Source organism: Grammomys surdaster, unplaced genomic scaffold, assembly GCF_004785775.1.
Source record: "Grammomys surdaster isolate TR1022 unplaced genomic scaffold, NIH_TR_1.0 61, whole genome shotgun sequence".
Lineage (NCBI taxonomy): Eukaryota > Metazoa > Chordata > Mammalia > Rodentia > Muridae > Grammomys > Grammomys surdaster.
In genome coordinates this window covers 7404250-7429618 of record NW_021604563.1, presented here as the reverse complement: position 1 = coordinate 7429618, position 25369 = coordinate 7404250, and the positions used below count along the sequence as shown (strand labels likewise).

The following is a 25369-nucleotide window of genomic DNA, read 5'->3' as shown; positions in this document are numbered from 1 at the left end:
CCTCCCCATCCCCTTTCCTATTCAGTTCTCTCCTTACATCTGCCTCTTATGACCATTTTATTCTCCATTCTACCTAAGATTCAAGGATCTTCACTTGGGCCTTCCTTCTTGTTTAACTTCTTTGGGTCTGTGGAGTATAGCATGTGTATCCTGTATTTTAGTGCTATCCATCTATAAGTGAGTACATATCATGCATGGCCCTTTAGGACTTGGTTACCTCACTCAACATGAAATTCTCAGCTTCTATGCATTCACCTACAAAATTCATGGTGTCTTTGTTTTGAATAGATGAATAGAATCCCACTGTGTAGATGCCTTTCCAAATATCCATACTGTTAGTTATCCTTTTCATCTTCCTCTCCTTTACTGGCCTTATTCCCCTCAACGTTTTTGTTTATATATTTTTATCTTTATATTTTTATATTAATGTTTTTATATTTATATTGTTTTATTTTGTTTATATTTCCATGACAGGTATGTAAAAACATATTGATAACACAAAAATTAGTGTCTCCATTTAATTTTTAAAGTGAGCTAGGAATCCTAGGAACTTATAAGGAACTCCCTGCCTTTAATCTGCTCTCATTAGGCATACTACTTACAGGGATGGGGCAGGGTCTTCCTGATCCTTAGAATTGAAAGGAACATGTCTCCCAATTACAGTTTTCATTTCACAATAAGCTCTGGTTAGAATCAATCCTAAGCATGTTATTCAAATACCCTAACAACTGAGACAGTTTTTTTTCCCCTCAGAATATGAACCCTAGTTTTTATTTAAACATAACTTAATCATCATACATATAATATTTATATCTTTATGTTACACAAACTTTTGTGGCATTTTGTGATTTTTTTAACCTTTCTGATTTTTCTGTCATTATTTTATCTCTGACAAAAATCTAGTTAGTTTATTTAAGAGAAATAATGTATTTGGTCATGTAAAAATACTTTTTGAATCAAAATGCATTTTAAAAATATTCTTCACCATGTATTTTAGTCTTTATATTTTTTCTTTCACTTACTAACTACATTTTACTTGATTTCTTTCCTTAATATCATGTGATAAAGCAATAAAACCAAATTTATCAATTTATTAAACATGCTTATTGCAAATAATACTTATAAAAAATTACCATTCCCTTTTCGTACATATTTTAAACCCTACGTTTTTTTTTTGTATGTTCCTAGTCTTATAATTAATTGTCATTTAATTTTCAAAAGAGCATTTTATATTGTTCTTAACCTCAGAGTAATCTGAAAAATCATTGAACGCTATATTTCTTTAGAAGCTGGCCAAAATATGAAGGTTTGTAATGACCTTGATAGTCAAACAGAAAGCTAAGATATTATTAGGATGTCAAAGTACTAATGTGAATATTGTAATTTTACTTTGGGATACAAAAGGCTTTTGGTACCAATGAAGAACAAGGTAAAATAATGAATGGCCAATTTTTCTTAGAGGAATGAGACAAGAGAGAACACAGATAGAAGAAAGGAGAAGTGGAATCAGGAAGAAGTTCAGTGGTGTAGGTTAGGCAGAAGATTGGCCGCACAGTTCAGTTGTGGCCAGATACACCCAAAGAATCTCTTTTTCTTACAATAATTTCCAGAGTGCTGCCAAATTGGTGTAAATCAGCATAATTCTCTTGATCCCAGCATCTGTCCCAGGAAATGGCTCACTAGTCATAGTGTTTTGAAATTGTTGTTTTATAGCAATACTATTTTCCATTTTGAAAGGTAATCCCAGAAGGGACAAAGAAAAAGGAGTACCACCGAATGTTTTGTCATTCTGAAGACCTTAACTACGGCTGAACGTAAATGCCAGGTTTGTATAGATTTGTATTTTGAGATAGGAAAATAAATGTCTGTATTTGGGGAGCCTCTAAGCATATAGAATGGCAGTAAAAAAACAGATGGAATTGTAGAATGGTCTTATAGATGAAAATGTAAAGAGTGTCTGGGATTCCTTGATAAGAAGTGACTGCAATAGCCAGATGTCATTACAAATGAAAATAAGAGCTTGTTTTCGTTGGTGTTGTTGAGAATCTGAAGATCGACTTTCAATTGTTTTAGTCTTCATTTTGCCATTTTATGTATGAGTGTTTGTATTTTTGTTACCTGAATTTGTAAATAATTTACATGTTTTTGATTACTCATGCACATAAAGACCCAAGGCTGATGTCAAAAGTCAACTCCAATATCTTATTTACTGAAGCAGGGTCTTTAAATCAAATGAAGAGCTTACTGATATAGATACATTTGCTGAACACTTTGCTCTGAGGATCCCCTGTCTCCATATTCAGAAGCTGTACTTATAATTTAGTCACTTTGTTCAGAAAGCATCTGTGTGGGTTCTCAGATTCTGAAATCTTTCTCTCACATATACAGTGCTAAGTGCCATAACCACTCTCAAAATCTTTCTGATAATATAATCCCAAGACTGAGCCAGATCAATTCCCATTACTGATGAAAAACGTCAACTCAGTAGATATCATTAAAGATCAATACAAATGGAGCTTCCGTTTGTCACCAAGAGACCCCTTACCTTACCTTAAGCTATGTATCCATCCTAGTAGAAAGAGCTCTTTATACAAGATCACTGCTACAATCCTTAAACAGTTCAAGGCCAAATTATCTGGGTGACCCATCACAATTTATGTGACAGAAAAAAATGTCTCATGAAACTACTGGCAGAGATCAAAACACTCACTACAGAATAACACTTAAGGAAAGACTGAGAATGGAAAATAAGAGTTTACAGCGTTGCTGAAAATATGTGCATGCTGTCCTAGATGGTCTGCCAAGAACAATGAATATTGGGAGTCACAAGTCTGACAATAAGAAAGAGACCTTTATCAGACTCCTAGGAAAATCCCAGGAGATCCATTGTTTTCAAAGCCATGCTATAAAAATAAATTAATTTCTTTTATTAAGGATTTTATGGTCCAATGGTTTCTTGTCAATTACAGTATACCCAAGTGAAGATCTGCAATGGTAACAAAAATACCTAATTTTTAACCAAGAAAGACACCTCCATATTCATTGTGAAATAGGCATCTCTGGTTTCACTGAAACCAATTAAGAAGTGTTCTAGTATGCATTCAGTTCCTAGACGCTAGTGTGTCTCAGTCCAATGAGATGTAATGGTGAAGATGCCTTTTCATGTTCCAGCCAGTGATTTCTTGTTTCTCTTCCTGAACCATTTCTGTACTTCATTGAGTAAAGCTTTCAGAAAAGAAAATGTATCTTTTAGATCTGCCAGCAGAGGGCTATATGGAAATTGACTTTCCATACCTTATATGTCTAATTGACAAAATATCAGCTTATAGGACAAAAATGGAGTTGATGAAAGTCTTTCTATCTGGGTCTGGAGTCAACAGAATTATCACAAACGTCAGGAAAATGCAGAGGGATATCAGGAGTGCTTTATATACTGTGAGAGGAGAAATTTAATAAATAGTTCCTGATCTCAATAACATAGGAAAAAACCCCAAGGCTCATCAGCAAAGCCTCATTTGTTGGTCATAATGAACAGGAATCAAAAAACAAGGGTGAACGTTAATCACATTTAGTTTCCTTGGCAACTGGCAATCATACTTCTGATTAAGCACAGCAGTATCTTGTCTCCCAAGGTCTTCAGAAGGAAACAAAAGGATACAGTGAAAAGTCCTTAGCAGTCCTTATTTGTTTCTCAGTGTTTCACTGAGCTACTCCTTCCTGTGTCAATCAGGTAAAGTGTCTCTTGATGTGGATGATGTGATAGAACATAGCAGTGCACCAGGCTTCTGACTAAGCATGAAGACAGATAAGTCTGAGTGTTGGTGATACTGACCTCTGTCTAGGCTTTTATGCCAGGTACTTACATTCCCTAATGAGAAAAACAAAATTCAGCTTTAGCAGAGGTATTTTTGTATGATGGCTGAGTATGTTGTTGTGCTCACTTCTGCACCTAAAATCAAAGAAAGTGAAATAGACAAGCCAGGTGGTAGTAAAGATTAAATAGGGATTAAAAGTGACCAAGTGGGGGTGATTCGGTCCTTCTTAGAAGGAGCAACAAAATACTCAAGGGAGCAAATATGGAGACAAAGTGAGGGACAGAAACTGAAGGAGGGGCCGTCTGAAGACCATTTCACCTGAGTATCTATCCCATGTGCAGTCACCAAAGGTAGATGCTGATGTGGAAGTCAGGAAGTGCATGCTGATAAGAGCCTGATATGGATGTCTCCTCAGAGGTCTTCAAGAGTCTGACATATTCAGAAGCAGATGCTCACAACTAGCCATAGAACTGATAATGGAGTTCCCAATGGAGGAGTTAGAGTGAAGGCCATTGGAGCTGAAAGGGTTTGTGGCCCCATGAGGAGAGCAATAATACCAATCAACCACAGGTCTAAACCACCAGCCTGGGAGCACTTATGGAGGGATCCATGGCTTCAGCTGAATATGTAAGAGTGGAGGGCCCTGCTGGGCATAGGTGGAAGAAGAGATCCTTGACCTCATGAAGCCTGGATGCCCCAGGGGGTGGGAATTTGAGGGTGGGGAGGTGGGAGTGGGGGGAGTAGGTAGGGGTTACATCCGCAGAGAAGAAGGAGGAGGGGTGAGGGGGTAGGGAGTTCTGGGTGGGTGAGGGATGGGTAAGGGACAACATATGAAATGTAAATAAAACATCCAATAAAAAAAAAGTGATGCCAGGGGAAAGGAGCAGGGAGAGAACCAATAGACTCTGTTTTACAGAGTTTGCAGGGTAGCACTTGGAATGACATAGGTCATAATAATACTTGTAGGAATTAAAGACTTTGATTAATGAGATTAGTGTCTCTTGGTATCACTCCAGACTCTTGGTTCATCTCTACATAGTCTATGTTGTCTCTTCTGACTGTATCAGTAGCAGGAGACTGCCTTGGGGCATCTGATAGTCACCATCATATGGCACAGTCTTCTGGAAAAAGATTTTATATCTGAAAAAACCCTGAAACAGGATATGGATGCCTTTGATTGGTTCTCTATCTTTAGAAGCAAAAGTACTCATTAATAGTATGTGGTTCCTTGTTGAGGACACAAAGGGTTTAGAGTCCAGAATAACACACATCAAAAAATTATGAGTGAGGCATCAAATAACCAGTGCAGCAGGAACATGGAGTCCAACTGTGCTGCCTGTCACCTAAACAGTTTAAGGCTTTCCACTTGGAAGATGCTGAGACCGAAAATTGTAACAGAAAAAAAAATGTGAGGGAAAGTCACAGTAGATAGTACATGCCATATATTTAAGTACACGTCACTTGCCATTTGTAGAGATTCAGAGGTTTACAGTTGGCTCATACCTGTTCACCCAAATTATGGCACACCCTCACACAAAAATGTTACCAGGTACAAGTTTCTCCTTCATTTTTGATTTTTTGAAGATATGTACTCAATTGAGTGGTAGTTTAAGCAGGAGTTTACTTAACAAGAAAATCATGTCATACAATGCAAAGGGAGAATGGAATAGGCTGCCTGAAGGAGTGATTAGTAGCATAGTGCATTCTGCCCTGTGGACTTTCAAGACATTATCAATGTTTGTGAGGTATTTGGTATATTTATGAGGTAACATGACCCCATTTTCCTTCTAAATCATAATGGATTAGGAGTCATAGGTATACTAGATTTTGAAATATTCCTTTAGAAAGGCCCACATTGAGGTAATCAAAACCATATTGTATATGTTATTATAATGTGGCTGGAACCATTTTGACATTTGATGTTCCCCCACTGTTATTATGCACATATTTGAAAATGTCCTGACACCTTAAATTCTGGTATGACAGGAAAATGTTATATGCAAACTTGAGTATGTTTAATCATATGGAGGTGTTTGTATCATCAGGAAACAAAGCTATCAATGTAACGATGCAGCTTCCTTTTTTAAGACATTTATATATGCCTACCTAGTATCTGGCTTGAATGTAGGAGCACCTTTGAATCAGCCCATCCCTATTTTGTCCTCTCTAGTGTATGGCTCAAAGTACACTTCCAATATGCAGATTATTTCACAGTTCTGACTTTGGATTTCACTCTCAAAAAAAAAAAAAATGATAATCTACAGGCCAGGCCTCAGAAGTTACAATTTTTTTCTGAGTATGTAAACTGAACCCAAGAGAGAGGAACCCTTTAATAGCTGATTCTACAGTGTTTTATGGTTTTAAAGTGATATGAATATGGAAGTATATTGCCCCTTTATTAAGTTCTGTAAACTGTTTTCACCTAGGACCATCCCTAATGGGATACTTTTTCCTTGAAAATTCACATTACCTTGCAACTTTTCATCTCATGAGAATATAGACAAGTTCTGAGAGTTAATCCTTCTCAATGGTTTTGAGCAGATTAAAGACAATCCTCTATTTTTTTTTTCCTGTGTGGTGTTGAGTTAGTATACAAATGGAAAATCACCTGGAAGGTCAGCCTTTTGATGACTTTAACTCTGGTAAAGGTAAGCTACATTTTAATGAATTTTGGATTTTGCACTTGAATGGTAAGAACACTGCATTTAAATGCAAAATAATTCTCACCTTAAAATAATGGAGATTCTCATTTTTATTTTCAGCTTTGCAGTGTCATGGCAAATCAACTGATTCCACCAAATTGTCATCACAGGTTATTCTGATGCCCTGTAAAGTAAGTTTGTGCTTTCAAAAGTTTATAATTCAGTAGTTACCACGATCCACACTAACAGAAAACGTAAGGTTGATTGTGTACCAATTACCTTTATAGACGTCTTTTTCCACTAATTTGCTCAAATACTTTGCGATATTTTGATCACCATTTGTAAACTGGCTCAATACCACGATATTGAATGTAAGTATCTTTCTTCACCACTAAGCTTTGATAACCATAATGCTCTTAGAGGCAGTTTTTTAGAATAGGAAAATATTCAATATTTTTGGCATAGGACCTTTTTAGGGAAGTGAATATTTCCAGCACCCCCTTTCACTCCTCTCACTGTACTTTTGTTTGTTTTGTTTTTTTTTTTTGAGTGATAAATCACTAGAGTTGTTTTAAAAAATAATTTCAATTAACAGATATGTAATATTACAACTTTTCATGGTATATAACATGATCAGAAACATGATATTTCTGTATATGAGCAACATTAAAGATAAAATTAATGAAAGCATGCCTGCTAGGCTATCCCTGTCACTTAAAGTCATAGTCCAGCTTATAAATGATTTGGTATCTACTAAATAAATGGTGACTAACAGGAGTAGTTTTCACAGTTTTATTTTCTGTATGGTCTGAATGCAACTATAAAGACATATTCACTCAGTTTCATAACTATTTTTTTTCTGAATTTAGTAGTTAGTGTGATTATTCTTCCATGCACAGATAGCAGCAATGTGCAGTGGTTGTGCCTTTCTAAAGGTACCCATCAGGTTTTCTGTTTTATTTGCATATATTATGTATGTATACTAATGGTTTTCATAAAGACCTTCAAGTATATCACATATGCTGACCTTATTCCTTTTTCATAATCCCCCTACTTACTCCTACTTATACCTACTTATTTATTTCCATCTCTCATACACACAGACTTAGGCTTTTATGGCATACAGATGTATAAACTACTATGTTTCTATATTAACATATAGAAACTACAATTGAGTATAAGTAGGAAGTATTCTTTCAAAATGACTTAAATTGCCTTAGTTGCCTTTGCAGTATATAAAAGTTTTATTTTTCTTGTGATATATATATATATATATATATATATATATATATATACATATATATATATATATATATATATATATATGTATACGTATATAATTTTTCTTTTAAATTTTTTACCAAAATATAATTGGATCACTTTCTTCCTCTCTTTTTCTCCATCTACCACTCCCATACTCTTCCATCCTCAGATTCATCGGTTTTTTAAATTTTGAGTATTATTACTACATATATGGAGATGAATAACTACAAAAACAGAACCCACTGAATGTCTTTCTGTTGTTTGTTTGCATATGGCTCAAGGCTTACCACTTTGTGTTTGATAAGTAATCAAGATAACTAAGCCATTATAGAGGCAAATTCTCCTTGTCTCAGCAGTCATTAGTTTCCTCTAGTGCTTTGTCTAGTGGTGGGACTCCCTGAGATTTCCCCTTCTGCACTTGCATGTCTTGATTTCCTTGCTTTTCTAGTTGGTGCTGAAGATTCTTTCTTAAAATTAGTCATGTTAGGATTCCCTTCCTACAAACAATGATTTTTTTGTCTCCTTTTTGTAATGTTTCTCCAAATTTATTTTTCCTTGACTAAATATAGTTTTCCAGTATATGCCTTTTATAATGAATTTTGCATGATCTTTTCACTATACACTGTTGAGACATCAAATTACACCACTCTGATTAATTTACTTTATCTGGCTAACATATTTTCTTTCAATTTTTGTAGATTCTCCATACATATTTCTGAATGTTTCCATTTAGCTGAGTAAAAAGGTTCTCAATGTTGGATAGAGCAATCAGATTCCAAGGATGCAAAAGCCTGAGTCCTGATAAATCGGAGACACAGGAGACACCAGGCAGTGACAGAAACCACAATGTCTCATGTAGTAGAGATAAATGAAATGATATCAGAAAATGAAACATCAGAGCAGAGTTCACAGGAATTACAAGGAACATCTCAAGAGACAACTACAACTGACTTGGAAAATGAGATTTCAAGGAGAGATGAATGGAAAGATTTTAAGTGTACAATTTGATTGGATACATTGAAGAACGTCAGGATTACAAAAATCTGTTTATATCATTTTTGTAAAGATTGCATCATCACAGCCCTTAGATGTGGCAAAAAGGAATATCTTATCTGCAGAAGAAAAGTAATTTCTACACGGTCACTAGATACCCAGTTTGATGCACTCATCAGCAAAATGTGTCCTGATTGTAGTGAGGAGGAAGTTTCTGAAAAAAAAAAATGCATTAGTCAGGAAGAAATACAAAACTCAGCAAGATCGTAGTCTCAGCAGTAAAAAAAAAATAGAGGAGAGAGAAAACCAGCAAGAAGAGGAAAAGATTGAAATAATATTGGATAGAGAAATAACTGTGGCAATTCACCGTGCTGCAGTAATATATCGAGACACAGCTATGGTGAAGCAGGTTCCAGTAAAAAATGTGTCAAAACATCTTTGGGGCTTGGACATGATACTAAATACGCAATAGTGATCATCATTGCAGTACACAATGGTGCAAATTAATCTGAATCCAGTCTTAATCCTATAATTAAAGAAAATGGTGATCCTGCATAGACATAACTAACAAAGTAGTAACTCAAGTAATGTCATTGCTAATCACACCTGCCTCATTTCCATATTTGGGTGTGACATTTAGCTTAAGGACATCAAAGAAGTTGAGAGCAAGCTTCATACAGCTGAAAGCAATGTACTATTTATACTGCAACAACCAGTGACAAGTTCATTGCCTAAATGGGTCCCTCTCTTTGGAAGTGGTCATAAAGATACACTGGAAAGTTAGCCTTTTCAAGGACCTTTATTAGTACCCTACCATGGGGCACAAATAAACTTTAGAAACAATTTCCATGGCTGTATGCTTTCTTACTTGTGTCATTAATATTGGAGATTTATTAACATTAGTTTTATGTCTGAGTATTAGACATCTTGCTTATTCTGATCCAGACTGGCTTACAATACTCTTGTGAACTTCACTGATGATACTTAGAATTTCAAGTTGTCATATTTATTTAATAGTTTTAATGTTCTAATTACACTCAGTAGGATCATGCTAACAGAGCTTAAGCCCTGTGTAGATATATATTGGGAGATAAATCTTTAGAAGTATATGAAATAGTAAAGTCATTTTCTTCTAAGTTTTATAGTGTAGACATAGACCAAATGTAGCTCTTCCGTGTCAAAACACTTCCTGCTGACCCAGCAAAATGAGACTGATTTGTGTTTTACTTTCCATACCTATCTTGACTGTAGATATGCCCACGATTATATTATCAGAGAATTTATAAAAAAAATGCTTTTGTTCTGAGAAATGTGACAACAATGAGTTGTTTTAGGAGAAAGGAAACCTCCTGTATGATTATAACAAAGTCAGCCTTATCACCTGCAGATATATGTGTATATGTGTGCATATGTGCATGTGCTTATGTGTATGTTTGTGTCTGTGCACCAATTTTGACATACTGGGAAGAAATTTTTTTTTTAGTTATTAGGTGAGGGCTTGGGGATTTAGCTCAGTGGTAGAGTACTTACCTAGCAAGTACAAGGCCCTGGGTTTGGTCCTCAACTCTCGAAAAAAAAAGACAAAATAAATATTAGGTGAAGTATGAGAACATAAGTATGTTTTTAAATTTTTATTTGAAATCTGATTTTATAAGATCTTTTAGAATATTAGTATCATAACATTTGAAAAACATGAGAATTTAGAATAAGGCTTTTAACAGTTATTTTTGTGTAACAATATTAAGGCATATAGAATACTACTTTATTTTCTCAATATAGAGGTAGTTTTTGATAACATTTTGATTTTGTTGGTGATACATTCAATTACTAATTTAAGTAAAATTAAATTCTCATTGTGCTTACTAACTTAAACTTTATCATTAAGCTGTAAATAAAACCTTGTATCAAGGCAATATGTGTATATTTTTCTGTTTGCATAGGATAATATAAGCAGCTTCATTAGAGAATTCACTGGTTATATAATCCTTGAAAATATAATATATGCTGGTAGCATTAACTATAGTGTGTGTGTGTGTGTGTGTGTGTGTGTGTATGTATGTATACCAGGGAAATGTGTCACAAGGTATAATCTAAGGAAGTAATTTCTATAACAATGGGCACAATCATTTCAACAGATATAATGAAGGTGGTTTAAAATATCCAATCATTTAAAAATATATTATGCTATTATGCATAACCAAGTCTACTATTTTCAACTTTTGTAGGGGTTAAGGGAAAACAGACTTTATATATATTGTTCAGGCTGTGTTTGAATTTGTAGGCTCAAACTATCTATCTTCCTGTCTTAAGTACCTGAATTTGGTAATACAGGTGTACACCAATATGACTAGCTCTTTGTGGCCATTTTCAAATGGGCAATCCTGTGGTGATCCATAGAGTCACAGTCTTCTGTAATAGTAATCACTATCTAATTTCCAAAATACTTCAACACCCAATGAAAACCAAATTCTACATCAAATACACTCTTTTTACGTAAAAACTTTTTTAAAAAATTAATTTCAAAAATTAGAGGGCACTCAGATTGTCTCCACATTCTATATAGTCAGATTGCTGCTTTTCCTGATCTACCCAAAGATTGAAGGTTTATTATCCATCCAAGGTAGATGTTTTGTATTGGGGAATTCCAGACAATTGGACAAAGATAAAACAATGCAGGTAAACATAAGAAGAATTGACACTGAAGTTTTTACAACTTCCAACATTCAATAGGTTATGCTTTTCTTCTCAGGAATTTGACTACTTCAGAAGAACTGGAGTTGTGCTGATACAAAAAATAAAACATAATTCTAGGGGTGGCAAGATGGCGTGGAAGCCTCCCCGGACCCCACAGCGGTGGCCTATAATTTTTCCCCACAACTGGGAACAAAGAAAATTTCTAAATATGTAAGGGGAAATGGAGTACTTAAAAAAAATAAAGTTAGTTCATGAGTCATACCAGAATCAGGTAGAGGGTGGTGGTGATGCCTTAAATTATGAAGGATTAGCCTATGCCTGGTCACATGCCATGTATGGAAAAAATGTTGTATCTTCCATGTGCTCTTTTCTGGAAGCAGCTGTGCATCATGCATCCCCAGAGTGAGGGACTAGACTTAAAAATGAAGAAAAGGGAATAGGAATGGGAGGTAAATTTATCTATTTGCAATCAAAATATTCTGAAAAAACGTTAATAAAGACAGATAAAGATAAGGATATGGAACATTTCAGTGCCCAGAAGCAAACAGAATTGAAAAGACATGTTTTTGTAACCCTTTTTAATGGCAGTTGTTTTAGTGTGTCATATCTCAGAAATGAAGGCTTTTTAATAGAAGTGCTATATTGAGAATTACACTTAACTTTTGGAATTTATCCAGCCTCAAAACATAGTTTCAGCCTATGGAATAGTTCAGTAAACTGGCTTCATTTGATTTCTTTTTAATTTTATTATTATTATTATTATTATTATTATTATCATTATTATTATTATTATTGTCATTCACTTTACGTCCCTCTCACTGTACTCCTCCCAATTACTCCTTCCCACAGTTATTCCCCCATCCCATATCCTCTTCTCTGAGTGTGTGGGCCCGCACACCTGTTATGCCCCACATACTCTGGTGCTACATGTCAAGGGAGGCTAGGCAGGCCAGATACAAGAACATATCCCACATAAAAGCAGTAGCTTTTGGGATAGTCCCCATTCCAGTTGTTTGGGACTCACATAAAAACCATCTGCATATATGCTACATATGTGTGTGGGGAGGTATAGGTCAACCCTGTGTATGTTCTTACATCTGTGGTTCAGACTCTGGGAGTCCCAAGAGTCCAGGTTAGTTGACTTGGTTGGTCTTGTCATGTAGTTTCTATCCCCTTCAGGGCCACAGTTCTTTCTCCTATACTTCCATAAGAGGCCCAAAGCTGCATCCACTCTTTTTCTGTCAGTGTCTGTATCTGTCTGAGTCAGCTGGTAGATAGAGCCTCTAAGATGACAACACACTCCTGTCTGCAAATATAACAGGGTATTATCAATAGTTTTTGGGATGCATCTCAAGTTGGACAGGTTATCAGTTGGCCAAAGTGGATCAAGGATCTCTACATAAGACCAGATACACTCAATCTAATAGAAGAGAAACTGGGAAAGAGCTTTGAACTCATTAGAACAGGGGCAAATTTCCTAAACAGAACTCTAATGGCTCATGCACTAAGATCAAGAATTGATAAATGGGATCTCATGAAACTGGAAAGCTTCTGAAAGTCAAAGAACATAGTCAATAAGACAAATTGGCAACCTACAGGTTAGGAAAAAAAATCTTCACTAACCCCACATCCGATAGAGGGCTAATATCCAAAATATATAAAGAACTCAAGAAGCTAACCATCAAAAACCAAAATAACCCAATCAAAAATGGGGTATAGAACTAAACTGAGAATTTACAACAGAGGAATCTTGAATGGGTGAGAAACACCTAAAGAAATGATCAAAGTCCTTAGTGATCAGAGAAACACAAATCAAAATGACCATGAGCTTCCACCTTACACCAATCACAATGGCTAAGATCAAAACCTCAGGTGACGACACATGTTAGTGAGAATGAGGAGAAATAGGAACACCCTTCTTTTCCTTTTGGGATTGCAAACTGGTACACTCCCTGTGGAAATAAATCTGGAGTTTCCTTAGAAAATTGGAAATAGATCTACCTGAAGATCCAGCTATAACTCTTGGGAATGTACCCAAAAGATGCCTCACCATGCCACAGGTGCAGATGATCCACTATGTTCATACTGACCTTGTTTGTGATAGCCAGAAGCTGGAAACAACCCAGATGTCCCACGACAGAAGAATGGATACAGAAAATGTGGTTCATTTCCACAACGGAATACTACTCAGCTATTAAAAAGTAGGATATCCTGAGATTTTCAGGCAAATGGATGGAACTAGAAAATATCATCCTGAGTGAGGTAACTCAGACTCAAAATGGCATGCATGGTATGTACTCACTAAAAAGTGGATATTAGCCCCTTCCCCCCAAAAAGGAAAAGTACAGAATACCCGAGATACAGTCCACAGAACTCCAAAAGGTTAACAAGCTGAGGGGCACAAGTGAAGGCATCTAAGTGTCATTTGGGAGGGAGAATAAAGCAATCACAAGTGGGGAAATAAGGATGGACTTGAGAGGGAAAGGGAAAGGGGTTGGGGTGGATAGGGGAACCTGATCTGGTATTGGGTGAGGGAAAAGGACTAAAGCCCTGAGGGTCAGGAGAAAGAATGGAAATAGGCAAACAAGAGAGGTAGCAGGTTGGGGGGGGGACCCTACAGAATGCACCAGAGACCTGAAAGGTGATAGACTCTTAGGACTCAAAGGGAGGGACCTTAAATGAAATTTCTGACAGTAGGGAGAAGGAACATAAAGAACCGACCTCCAGCAGGAAGACAGAGCATCAAATGACTAAAGATGTTGCCATTCCACAGTCAAAACTCTGACCCATAAGAGTTCCTGTCTGAAAGAAAAACAGGCAATAGAGAGGAAAATAGAGAGGAGCCCAAGGAAAAGAAGGTGCAGCAACAGACCCAGTGTGGGTTCCAGCTCAAGGGGATGTTCCAAGCCCTGACACTATTACTGATGCTATGAAGCATTCACAAAAAGGGACCTATCATGATGACATTTTGGAAGGCCTAACAAGCAACTGAAAGAGTCATATTCAGATATTTGCACCCAACCAATGGACAGAAGCTCTTGACCCCTGCGGTTTAATTAGAGAAAGGCTGAAAGAAGCTGAAGAGAAGGGCCGCCCAGTAGGAGGACCAGCAGTCTCAATTAATCTGGACCCCTGAGATCTCTCAAACATTGAACCACCAAAAAGGCAGCACATACAAGCTGATATGAGGCCCCCAACACATATACAGCAGAGGACTGCTGGGTCTGTGTTCAAACAGAGATGATGAATCTAACACTTAAGAGACTAGAGACCCCAGGGAGCTTAGAGGTCAGGTGGGGTGGGAGTTGGGGATGGGGATATTCTCATGAAGACAGGAACATGGGGAGGTATGAGATATGGAACAGTTGGAGGGTTAACATGGGAGGGGGAATAAAATGTGGCAGGTAAAAATATAAATTTTTTTTTTAGAAGAAAGGAAAAGAAAAGAGCTGAGCAAGTATCTTTTGGGGATGTTGGAGTATTTTGGGTATATGCCCTGGAGTGTTGTAACTGGGTTTGGAGGTAGAACTATTCCCAGTTTTCCAAGAGACCTACAAATTGATTTTAAAAGTGGTTGAAGAAGTTTGCTCTCCCAGCAGTGGTGAAGTGTTCTCCTTGGTCTGCATCATCACCAGGATATGTGATCTCTTGGTTTTTTTATCTTAATTATTCTGATGGTTATAAGATGGCACCTTAGAGTTGTTTTGATTTGCATTTCCATGCTGACTAAGGGCTTTGAATATTTCTGAAAGTGCTTCACTGCCATTCGAGATTCCTCTATTAAGAATTCTCTGTTTAGTTCTATATCCCGTTTTTTAATTGAGTAATTTGAGTTGTGGTACCTAACTTATTGAGTTCTTTGTAAATTTTAGATATTAGGCCTCTGTCCAATGTGGGGATGGTAAAGATCCTTTCACAATCTGTGGTCTGAAAATTTGTCCTATTGACAAAAGATATGTCCTTTGCCTTACAAAAAGCATTTCAGTTTCATGAGTTCACATTTATCAGTTGTTAATTTAAAGACTGAGCCTTTGGTGTCCTGTTCAGAGACTTCTTTCCTATACCAATGTGTTCAAGGCTATTTCCCATTTTCTCTTCTATGAGGTTTAGACTGAACAGTTTTATGTTGAGGTCCTTGATCCACTTGGACTTGTGTTTTGTGTAGGGTGAAAAGTATGGATCTATTTTCATTCTTCTACCTGAATATATTCCATTACTTCAGCACTATTTGTTGAAGATGCTTTCATTTTTCATTGTATGGTTTTGGCTTCTTCATCAAAAATCAAATTCCTCTGTTGCGAATTCTGTTTAGTTCTATACCCCATTTTTAAATTGGATTATTTTGGGTTCTTGTTGTCTAACTTTGAATTGTTTCTAAATTTTGAATATTATCCCTCTATCAGATGTAAGGGTGGTGAAGATCCTTTATCTCTAGCCTACAAATTTGTTTTCTTGACAATGTCCTTGGCCTTACAGAAGCTTTTCAGTTTCATGAGATCCCATTTATCAATTATTTATCTTAGAGACTGGGTCATTTGTGCTCTGTTCAGGAAATTGCCTCCTACACCAATGCATTCAAGGTTATCTCTCACTTTCTTTTCTATGAGATTTAGTGTATCCAGGTTTTGTTGAAGTCTTTTATCCACATGGACATGAGTTTTGTACAGGTTGAAAAGTATGGATCTATCTTCATTCTTCTACATGTAGATATTCAGTTAGTCTGGCATCATTTGTTGAAAGTCCTTTCATTTTTCCATTGTATGGTTTTCACTTCTTTATCAAAAAACAACTGTCCATAGGTGTATGGGTTTATTTCTCTGTCTTATACTTGGTTCCAATGATCAACGATTCTGTTTCTGTACCAATAGCATGCAGTACTTATCACTATTGATCTGTAATACAGCTTGAGGTTAGTGATAGTGATTCCTTCCAAAGTTCTTTTATTGTTCAGAATTGTTTTGGCTATCATGAGGTTTTGTTTTTTTTTATGAACTTGAGAACTGCTATTTCAAGGTCTAAAAAAAAAAAATTATGTTGGAATTTAGAAGGGGACTGCATTGAAACTGTAGATTGCTTTTGTTAAGATGGCCATTTTACTATAATAATCCTTTCTTCTCATGAATATGGGACATATTTCCATCTTCTGATATCTTCTTAAATTTCTTTCTTCAGAGTTACTCCAAGATATTTTATATTATTCATGGCTATTGTAAAAGATGCTGTTCTATAATTTCTTTCATAGCTCATTTATCATTTGTATACAAGAGGACTACTGTTTCATCAGCTGTAGGAGTTCTCTGATAAAATTTTTGTGATTTCGTATGTATACTATCATATCCTCAAATAGATACATATTGACTTTTTCTTTCTAATTTGTATACCCTTGATTTCCTTTAAGTGTCTTACTGCTCTGGGTAGAAATTCAAGCACTATATTTAGTAGAGAGAGAATGGGCAGCCTTGTCTTGTCCCTGAGTTTAGTGGAAAGGCTTTAAGTTTCTCTCCATTTAATTTAATGTTGGCTATTGGCTTGCTTTATGTTGCTTTGATTAAGTTTAGGTACGTGCCCTGTGTCCATGGTTTCTCTAAGGCTTTTAACATGAAGGGATATTGGTTTTACCAAAGGCTTTTTCAGAATCTAATGAGATTATCATGCCATTTGTTTTTAGTTTCTTTATATGGTGGATTATGTTAAAGGATTTTCTTATATTGAAGTATCCTTGCATCCTTGGGATGAAGTCTTCCTGTTCTTGATGGCTGATGTCTTTAATGTGTTCCTGGATTCTGTGTGTGAGTATTTTATTGAGTATTTTTTCATTAATGTTCTTAAGAGTAATCAGTCTGAAATTCCCTCACTTGGTTGAATCTTTGTGTCATTTAGGTCTGAGGGTGACAGTGGCCTCATATACTGAGTGTGGCTTATGACAGGCTATTGGTGAAATGCAGCATAGTTACAATGAAAGAGGCCAGTTTATTGGCGATTGTGGTACCATGGGATTACCATCAAGAATAGGAGCAGCACTGGAGTGGATTTATCCACAGCCTAGAGTACTACTGAGCTCAGGGTTGAAGAAATGACCAATGCCCTTTGGAGGAGTCAGGAAAATCATGTGTGGATCCCAAACAACTGAAAAAAAAGTCTGTAAAGTTGAAGGTGCCTTCAGAACTCCAATATATTAAACATCCCAAAACCATGAGAAAACTTTTGAGAAAGCTGCTAACAGGGAGTGGAATTGGCCCAAGAGAAAAAATTGTGTTGCAGTCAACAAAGCTTAAAGGATTTGGATATCAGGTGTGGAGATGGAGGGTTTGGAGTTTTCCCAGTTATCTTTTGGTCTTACTTTGGTCCAGTAATTCCTCACTTTGATGTTTTGGAATGGTAATATATATCCTAAGATGTTAGGAGTATGTGAACTGCTTTTGGATTTTGATTTTATAGGTGATTTTTTTTTTTTGAGACAGGGTTTCTTTGTGTAGCCCTGGCTGTCCTGGAACTCACTCTATAGACCAGACTAGCCTCGAACTCTCAAACTCAGAAATTTGCCTGCCTCTGCCTCCCAAGTGCTGGGATTAAAGGGATGCGCCACCACTGCCCGGCGGTTTTATAGGTGATTATAGGTAAGACATTGCATGAATCTCAGAAGAGACTTTGAACTTTGACTCACATTCAATCATGTGATTGAATATTTGACCATGAGGATTAGCACTATTAGGAGGTGTGGTCTCATTGGTGTAGGTGTGACCTTGTTAGAGGAAGTATTTCACAGTGTAGGAGGTCTTTGCAATCACCTATGCTCAGGTTCTAAGCAGTGCAAAAGATAGTCCCCTCCTGGTCTTACTCCAATCAAGATGTAAAACTCTATGCACCTTCTTTAGCATCATGTTTGCCTGTATGTTTCCATGCTTCCCACAGTGAAGCTCCCCCCAGTTAAATGTTTTCCTTTATAAGGGATGTCTTGGTCGTGTAGTCACTTCAAAACAATGACATACTAAGACAGTCTCTAAAGCCATTGACAATTCCTTGTGTTCTCTTTTCTGCCAATATTCTTTTGTACACACTAAAATATTTTCCACACAATTTTTGTTTTCTTTTCATCTTGCTACATTCCCCATGACTTGACCTGCAAAAAGCTCTAAGGTTATAGGCACTGCCACTGCCTTGGACCATGTGGATTTCCACCTAGCTGTATACTGTACTCCAACAGCCCTTGGCAATTTTTTTCACTTGGGAAAAATGTCAAACAAATCTATTGAGAGTATAAATCAGTTATTCACAACTTGTAGGTCAATACACTTTTGATATTTGTGTATCAGATATTTTGCATATCACATATTTAATTATGTTTCATAACAGTAGCAAAAATTACAGTAATGCAATAACAATAATATAATTCTATGGTTGTGGGTTTCCACAGCATGAGGAACTGTATTAAAAGGTCATAGCATTAGGAAGGTTGAGAATCACTGCTTTTAATGAAAAGAAACTGGTTTTAAAATTCTTTATTTCTGAGAGATATATACCCTCTGATTTCACTTGGCTAATGCAGCACTCACAAGGAAACTTGAGGTAAAATAGTACCAGGGAACAATTTCTCGTCACTAGCTGTTATTTTCTTAAAGGAGTTATGCTTACCAATAAGAAGAAATATCATGTTGACAATTCTAATATTTCAGCAATATCTCGATTATTACTGGATCGAAAAAAATCAGATTGAGACCATGGAAACACCACCATCTCACTGGTAAGCAGTTTTAAAACTGGATCCATTGTTTTTATGGTAGAAATCAATTATGTATATTATAATTTTATTAATGGTTTTATTAAACTTTAATTCAATAAATATTTACAAAGATATAATTTAATTTCATATGTTATGGTTTCAACATATACTGCTATTAATTTATGTTTCAACAATTTTCCCAGCATGTTATTCAGTGAAAAGTTTGTGAAATCCTTAAGAGATGGAGACTCACTGGAGAAAATGTGAACTGGGAGTGAGCCTTGAGGCTTTCTACCCTGACTCCAATTCTCTTCAATTAGACTCCCTGCTCCATGAGTGCAGATGCAGTGTAACCAATCATTCAGCCTCTTGTCCCTGCCATACTTCCCTGACTGCTGTCATTTCCTGCTAGAGTTTCTATAATTGTTTAAATATATGTTCATAAAGTTGTAAGCCAAAATTAAAATTTCTCTTAAATTGCTTTTGTCAGTGTAGTTTATTACAAAAATCAGAATGTAAATCAGACAAATTATTTTGATGGTCAACATTAGACTTTTCATACGCTAGAACAAAGTTCTTGTAAAAGGATTCAGCTTAAAATCAAAAGTACTTGTAAAGATTTGACTTAAAATTGTTTGACCTATATCAGATAGAAATTAATTAGTAAAAAATTGCAGTTATCTTTGATTCATACTTTTAGATTAAAAGTCAATTAACAAATGTAGAAGCTACTGGGGCCATGTATTTTTAAAAGGGCCATAATTTGTTTTTAACTTTGCTGCAAATTGTTCTAGATACTATGACACATTCAGATTTATATTCAGGTAGGAAAAAAAAGAAACAAAAAACTAAAAACCAAACAAAACAAAATTTAAAAAAAAGCCCTCATACTTTCAAAATCTAATTACTAAGTTAAGCAAAATCTTCCTTCCAAATAAACATAGTGATTTAGATGGATTCCAATTACTACAAAATGGTTTACTTTTGATTTTCTTTCACTTTATATCTTTCTATAGGAGAAGATGCAGAAATAGGCGATAGTAATTTTCCTTATCACCTTTGTCAAATGTGAAAAACACAAGCCCTTGGAATTGTGGCAAATACTAGTAAAGATATAATAGGAAGCAATTTTTGCTGTGAAAATCAAAGTTGTTATCTTAAAGAAAATAAGAAATAGTTTATTCTGTAGCCATTTTAAGTGATCATGGCCTGTGAACACAGATTTAGATTGCATCCAATTCTATGTTACAAAATGAAAGTAGTTTTATGAAGTTTTATGAAACAAAGAAAGTTAAAACTCAAGGCAAGATTTAAATACACTGATGAGTGCAGCATAATGATAAATACAGTGAAAAGTGGGAAGATTTTCTACAGGGTCAAGACGCTATCTCATGGCATTCTTAGCATGTTGGTTGGTGGAAGCTAATGGTCTATTAAATTAGTAGATTCAAAAAAGGTTTATTCTGTTAGTCAGAATGCGATAGTTCTGACAAAGAGGTAGACAAAAATGGCACCCCCAGAGGGCTAGACCTGGCCTTTTGGACTGCAACCTTCTAATCTCTCCACAATACTGATATTTAATTTGCCAACCATTCTCCACAAATGTAGCTTCTTTTTAATTTTCTTTTCAATTTTTAATTTTTAAAGATAAAGTTTCTTTTCTGGATTTTATGTTCATACAATGATCAGCATAGTATCACTTAAATGGAGATTATGAAATACAAAACTGAGCAATCTAATCTGAAAGTTTCAGGCAGAGAGAGAGAGAGAGAGAGAGAGAGAGAGAGAGAGACAGAGAGAGACAGAGAGAGAGACAGAGAGAGACAGAGAGAGAGAGAGATGGAGAAAGAGAGAGACACAGAGAGAGACAGTGAAACTGGTCCTGGTGTGGGCTTTTGATAATTCAAAGTCCAGCCTCAATTTAGGAGAATTCATTCAAACCCACCATACTATATGTAATTTGTTTATCCTATAGATCAATTTTTAAAGACATATTTTAATATTTATCTACAAGAATATGGTTTACAGTCATTACATAATTTAGGAATAATATCCTAGGTAGGCATCTCTTTTTAAATAGATTTTCTTCAAATATACATAGTTAAGGCAGTAGCTATTTAAAAGGCAAAGGCTTTGTTCAACAATAAAAGATATTTAATCATGGGTTTTAAATATTCATTTATTATAAGGATATTAGACTGAACCAGTATTTAAGATAACACTGTTATATATAATCATCAATTATATCATATGGTATTGAATTAAACTTTAAAACATTTATAACCTTTTTATTATTTTTAAATTAGTTATAACTATGTTATCGAGAGCCATTTACAACATAATTTACTGATAAGATTATTAGTGTTCCAAAATTCAGAAAATAATTTTATTGAGATAATTTTAAGTGAAAGCTCTGGTGGCTATGTCTAAAACACAGTGTACTAGCAAGTTTTATATCAACTTGACACAAGCAATACTCATCTGAGAGAAGGAAGCCTAATTAAGACCGTTTCTCAAAAAGATGGGCCTGTAGGCAAACCTGAAGGGGGTTTTCTCAATTAGTGATTAATGTGTTGGACTTTCAGACTATTGTGAGTGGTTCCTTCCCTTGGCTCCTGGCTTCTATAAGAAAGCAGGCTGAACAAGCTATGAAAGAGCAAGCCAGAAAGCAGCACCCCTCCATGGCCTCTGTATCAGCTCAAGCCTCCAGATTTTGGCCAATTTGTGTTCCTGTCTTGACTTCCTTCAGTAATAGATTATAATACGCATGTGTAAACCATATAAAATATTTACTCTACAAGTTGCTTTTCATGTTGGTTTTTCAAGACAGCAGTTATAATCCTTACTAAGATGCACAGAAAAATTCTTAGATACTAAACAATTATGAAGTATATTAAAAGTTCTATTTATTAATTAACTTTCAATTAATTAATTGTTAAATATTTAAGTTATTATAACAGGTACCATGAAATGCTTTGATTGTATTTTTGTTGTTAGAAAAGGCATTCACTTCTTATTAGTTTTTATGAGGCATAAACAACAGTATGAGTAGTATAAACTTTTATATTATTTTTTAACTTAAACTAGAAATGAACACTTGTAAAAAATACATATCATTATAGCATAGCATAATAAGATGATCTGTAAACTTGAAGATCTCTGTGTAAGCCTTGAAATATCTCTTCAATATGACAACTTAATAAAATTTAGGATTTTTCTCTTACATACGTCTGTCTAAACTAAGAATCTTGAGCAACATGTTTGTTTATTTCTTTTTACAAGAAGAAGTGGATAGGCTTTGCTTGGTCCTTTTGGCTGGGGAAGACAAATAGAGACTCCATACCCTGAACCATCCTAGAGGAACCAATTGAAACGAGCAGTGGGTAAGAAACCTCCCTCACAAGCCTAAGTCCCAGAGCTGCAACTGGGAGCCTGGGGCACTCAGAACCTATTACCCACCCAAACCAGCCCTCTGGAAACCATTCCCCTTCTGCCCCTTACTTGGTCTTTTTGGCTGGGGCAGACACCTAGCTAGCTGGTCTGCTCCCATGAAGACAAGATATCGTGAACCATCATAGAGGAACCACTGCACTTAGAGTAGCAGAGGAACCACTCCATTCAGAGCAGCAGGATTTCAGGATCCCATAAGAAGAGCTTGAGTCTAAGGAGCTCTTCCACCCAGGAGTTCAGGATCACAGAGACAGCTGGACTCTGAGTTCTAACACAAGCAAGATAACTGGAAAGACAGGCTCCAGACAGAGACAGTGAGTGCAGGTAGCACTAGAGATAACCAAATGTCAAAGCAAAAGGAAGAACATAATCAAGAGAAAACAAAATTACCTGGCATCATCAGAACCAAGTTCTCCCACAATAGCAAGTCCAGGACACCTTATCACACCGGAAAAGCAGTTTTCTGATTTAAAATCACTTCTCATATTGACAATAAAGGACATCAAGAAGAAAATAAATAACACCCTTAAAGAAACACAGGGGAACACAGGTAAACATATAGAAGCCCTTAAAGAGGAAACACAAAAATCCCTTAAAGAGTTGCAAGAAAACACAACCAAAAAAGTGAAGAAATTAAACAAAACCACACAGGATTTGAAAATGGAAGTAAAAACAATAAAGAAATCTCAAAGGGAGACTATTCTAGAGATCTAGAGATAGAAAACCTAGGAAAGAAATCAGGAGTCATAGATGCAAGCATCACCAACAGAATAAAAGAGATAGAAGAGAGAATCTCATGTGCAGAAGATACCATGGAAAATATTGACACAACTGTCAAAGAAAATGTAAAATGCAAAAAGCTCCTAATCCAAAACATACAGGAAATCCAGGACACAATGAAAAGACCAAATCTAAGGATAATAGGTATAGATGAGAGTAAAGATTCCCAACTTAAAGGGCCAGTAAATATCTTAAACAAAATTATAGACGAAAACTTACCTAACCTAAAGAAAGAGAAGTTCATGAATGAGCAAGAAGCCTACAGAACTCCAAATAGACTAGAACAGAAAAGAAACATCTCCTGTCACATCACAACATCACATGCACAAAACAAAGAAAAAATAATAGAAACAGTAAGGGAAAAAGGTCAAGTAACTTATAAAGGCAAACATATCAGAATTACACCAGACTTCTCACCAGAGACTATAAAAGACAGAAGATCCTGGACAGATATTATACAGACACTAAGAGAACACAAATGCCAGCCCATGCTACTATACCCAGAAAAACTTTCAATCACTATAGATGGAGAAAAACCAATAAATTCCATTACAAAACCAAATTTACAAAATATCTTTTCACACATCCAGCCCTACAAAGGATAATAGATGGAAAACTCCAATACAAACAGGGAAACTCCAACCTAGAAAAAGCAAGAAAGTAATCTTCCAACAAACCCAAAAGAAAATAGCTACACAAACATATTCCACCTCTAATAGCAAAAATATCAGGAAGCAAAAATAATTTTTCCTTTATGACTCTTAACATCAATAGACTCAATTCCCAAATAAAAAGATGTAGACTAACAGACTGGATATGTAAACAGGACCCAGAATTTTGCTGCATCCAGGAAACATACCTGAGTGACAAAGACAGACACTATCTCTGAAAAAAAAAATTAGGAAACAATTTTCTAAGCAAATGATCCTTAGAAACAAGCTGTAGTAGCCATTCTAATATCAAATAAAATTGACTTTCAACCAAAAGTAATCAAAAAAGATAAGGACAGACACTTCATACTCATCAAAGAAAAAATCTACCATGATAAAAATCTCAATTCTGGCTGATCCGAGGGCCACTTCCCCACGGGCCTCATGTTTGCCATTGCCTTCCCAACTCCACTGTCCCTAATCTTCATCACCAGGTTTCTGAGGAAAGCTGATGCCACTGACAGCAAGCAAGCCTGTCTTGCTGCCAGCCTTGCCCTAGCTCTGAATGGTGTCTTTACCAGTGTAATAAAACTGATAGTGGGCAGTCAGGGAAGTTGCACTGCTTCACACCAGAAGGCCGAGAGAAGTCCAGGAGGCTTTGTGCCTTTCTGTCACCTTTACTCTTTGCAGCTGTGATTACACTGTCCCACATGTGTGACTACAAGCACCACTAGCAAGAAGTGCTAGTTGGACCCATGATTGGAATGACATTTGCCTACATCTGCTACAGGCAGTACCATACCCCTCTGACTGACATAGACTGCCATAAACCATTTCAGGACAAGCACAAACTTCCATCTTGACAGAAGCCCAGTGAGTTTCACCATTTGGATGTATAGCTGAATCTACCTCAGTGGAGAACAAGCAAATCAAGCCTCCTACCTGTGCACCATGCACAAGCCAAGGACTTCTAGCTTTTACCTCTTCCAAGGTCAAAGTGAGGACAAAGCCATGTGGGACTGCATAAGCGTATCCTGGGTCATGGCTGAGCAGTTGCCTAGAACCCTGAGACTCTGCGTGAGAACTGGCAGGAGTTTGGTGCACCCCAAGAACCCAGGGTCCTGAAAAACAGTCCAGTCTCCATAGAATTATATTGTTCAGTCACATAGGCCAGACTATAGGCCTCAGGCCCTAAGGATTTGTATACTAATGAAGGCCAGACAGCCCCTCCCAAAGTGCATGGGTAGAGGGCATGACTAGAGGCCTCAGGGCCTAGGGATTTACATACTAATGAAGGCCAGATGGTGGAGCAAATTAAGCATGCCTCCCCAGATCCTCCCCAGATCCTCTCCCAATCCTCCC

General features: G+C 36.2%; 1 pseudogene; it reads left to right on the top strand.

Annotated features, from left to right (window-relative positions):
* Positions 1-6411: 6411 nt before the first annotated feature.
* On the top strand, positions 6412-24906 carry LOC114625699 (annotated as a pseudogene).
* The last annotated feature ends 463 nt before the right edge of the window (positions 24907-25369 follow it).